The following is a 3,402-nucleotide window of genomic DNA, read 5'->3' on the forward strand; positions in this document are numbered from 1 at the left end:
TTAATTGAATCTCCTGTCCTGTCACATCTGCCACACTCAGCGTAACCTACTTTCGTTTTGCATGTATTATATAGTTCCAAACTCCCAGCCACCATATTTGCCACACTATTCGGTGTATCAAGTGACCACCCTATTCTCAATATTAATATCAATGCTGTCATTATTCTGTAGATGGGCGCAATGTGTATCAGGAAGGATACATGTTTCGGCTCGCAAAACACAAATGACAAAAGTAAACCTACATGTCAGTATGTGTCAAATTCACAAACAGTTCACGACAGTAAAACAACCAAGAAGGAAATGTAGGTCGTTCGCGTCATCAGGATATTGAACGCATTTTCCTGGGTGTTTTTGACGAAGGAACATTTCAGGTATCTACACGCCAGGGGTGTTCAACTATAAAATAATAAAAAATAATTATGCTGCACTAAAACATTTTACGGCAGGGAGACTAGTTGCAACACGACTGTGTAAGCAGTTTTATCTCATTTGTTACACGTCTCATATGTTATCTTACTACATGAAACTCAAGACAGATAATCTCTGCAACGTCATGTAGCCAAATATGGGTGTTGGAGACATATTTTAAATTCTCATGATTTTATCTTCTTTTGCGAAAAAAAATTGAACATTATGAAATAGCTCCTTATATGCACATTTCGAACATTTTAATAAAAAGGAAGGAAATGGTATTCCGTAGAAGTAGATATCTAAAATTGTGAAGATCCGGGTTAGAATTGGTCTTCAGCTAGGTGAGTTTAGTTTAGTTTTGCCTGTTTGTAATTTGGTTATTGCCCGGTCGACTTTTTTGGTTTTACGATTGATTTGGGTTTTCTTAGTGGCTTTTGTAGCAGGTGTTCGAGTTTGCTCAGTTGCATCTGGAATGAACCATTTTATACTCACGTTGGCCGCTTTTTTGTCATGTATTGCACGTGCATGGGTTAAACCACTGGTTGCGTTCTGTCGTGGGTTGTGGGTAGGTTTTTCCATCATGTTCAGTGTTGCCCTTTGTATTGTTTTCTATTGTCGTCTATTTTTTTTAAGTTTCACAAAAGCATCCAATCAGTGTGACATAGGAAAAAACAACATGATCTCCACCCAGACCTATTGACGCTGGTTTGCATGTGTATATGTTTGAACCAACAAACCTAGCTGACCCTTCAACAATGACGCTGAGTATATATTGGTAATCTGTTGTCCTAAACAGGGTAGTTTTACAGTTTAAGCCGCCTCCATGGTCTAGTGGATAGAACGTCTGCCCAGAGAGAGGAAGGTCGATGGTTCGATCCCCTTGCCGCGTCATACCAAAAGACGTAAAAAGATGGTACTTGCCCTGCCTGGAGCTCGACATTAATGGGATTGGCTGGCCGGCTCTAAGTCTCGACAAGACACACACACGCACGTCACTATACCTTATATAACCGCAATAAATTTGAACGACACGTTACACCCCCATTTCACTTCACCATTTTAGTTTCACAGGAGTGTGTAACTGGTTCGGGCCTCAAAGCAAAGAATGTCAAGAGTATTTCCATCTGTGTCTAGAAATGCATGATGTAAATGTCAACATTAAATGTAGTCGACATAAATTTGGAATAATCCGGTAAACCATTTTTTTTCATACACTGACCATTAAAAGCATTAAATAATCTAACTCAAGTGCTGAGTTATTTTAGATCTTAAAATGTAAAAGTTATTTATTTGGTGTTTCTCTATGTAAAAATACAGGTTTCCACAACAAGCTTAGTTTCTGTTCTTTTTGTAGAAAATAGGCTCAGCCATCAAGAGGTAGGAGATTATACTTGCATTCATGATTCATCCATGCCCGGTGTTGTTTTAATGTGTGTAACAAAAGTGGGAATATACCATGAAAGCCAAACCACTCTCCTACCCCCAGGACAAGGGTAGAATAGATCTTCAGCAACCCATGCTTGCCATAGAAGGTGACTGCTTGTCGTTAGAGGCGATTAACGGGATCGGGTGGTCAGGCTTGCTGACTTGGTTGATGCATATCATCGTATCCCAATTGCGTGGATCTATGCTCATGATATCAATCACTGGATTGTCTGGTCCAGATTCGATTATTGACAGACCGCCATCATATAGCTGGAATATTGCTGAGTGCGGCGTTAGACAACAAACCAACAAAACAGATCTCCTACCGGGTGTTCCCTGGGGCCAGCCTGTGTCAATGGCGAAATGCTGCGCCAACGGGATCGGGTGGTCAGACTCGCTGACTTCGTTGATGCATGCCATCCCATCCCAATTGCATAGATCGATACTTATGATGCAACCACTCCACTGCCTGGTCCAGACTTATTATTTACATATCGCCATATAGCTGAATGCAGGGTTGAACAACAAACAAACAAACAATCTCACGTTCGACTTTTTTCCCTCAAGTCTAGAAAAGAGGTTATGCCAGCGCCCTCTCTTGTGCCACCAGTTTGAATCCAAGCTAGATTTAAGCTGGGCCCCGTCTCTCACTTCGCAATATAAGCTAGGCGAAAGTTGACGACGCACACAAGGGGAGCAATGGTCTCCAAAGCATTGTGATGCAATTTCATCTCCTAGGAGAGATTGTTTGTTGTCACCCATGCCAGCCAGAGCTAAAATTGAAGACATAGAGGATATTTGTATTTTCATTTCAGAGGAAAGTTTAACTCTTCGTGTGACCTGACGTGGTCAAGCAGTGCAGCTATATTCATATCTTGTTTTGTTATTCTTTTATCAATTATGTAATATCACATATAACTTTTACTAGAAGGTGAGTGAGTGGAGTTTTACGCAGGTTTTAGCAATATTCCAGCAATATTCCAGCAATATCACAGCGGGGGACACCAGAAATGGGCTTCACACATTGTACCCATGTCGGGAATCGAACCGGGGTCTTCGGTGTGACAAGCGAACGCTTTAACCACTAGGCTACCCGACCGCCCCTTTAGTAGAAGGTAATGAGACATTTGACTGTGTGTTCTATATGTTAAATGATTACATATGGAAATTCATTTTAAGAGGTACCAAATTATGAAATGGCAGTATCCTTTCCTCAACATACACACACATGTTCTGCATTCCAGTATATTCCAGTGCATGCACTCTGACAGTGTGCATCCAGTTCTTTGCATCCAGTTAAACATTTGTATACATGTAGGACGCAGGTTTTAAAGCCTTTATATGCACGACTCTCGGTTGAATATACCTGTAGAAAACGAATACAAACTAAGTGGGCGAGGGCATTGAGGGTATTGAAGTATTGAAGTATTGAAGTATTCCACAACACCCCAGTCACATGCTGGAATATCACCCGGTGGATACAAATAAACAAGTTCAGTAACAACAGTAAACACTTTATGTGCAAAAAACAATATAAAAATAACATTCTGACTTCAGGATGTATAT

Source organism: Haliotis cracherodii, unplaced genomic scaffold (genome assembly GCF_022045235.1).
Source record: "Haliotis cracherodii isolate W230 unplaced genomic scaffold, xgHalCrac1.p SCAF_6, whole genome shotgun sequence".
NCBI lineage: Eukaryota > Metazoa > Mollusca > Gastropoda > Lepetellida > Haliotidae > Haliotis > Haliotis cracherodii.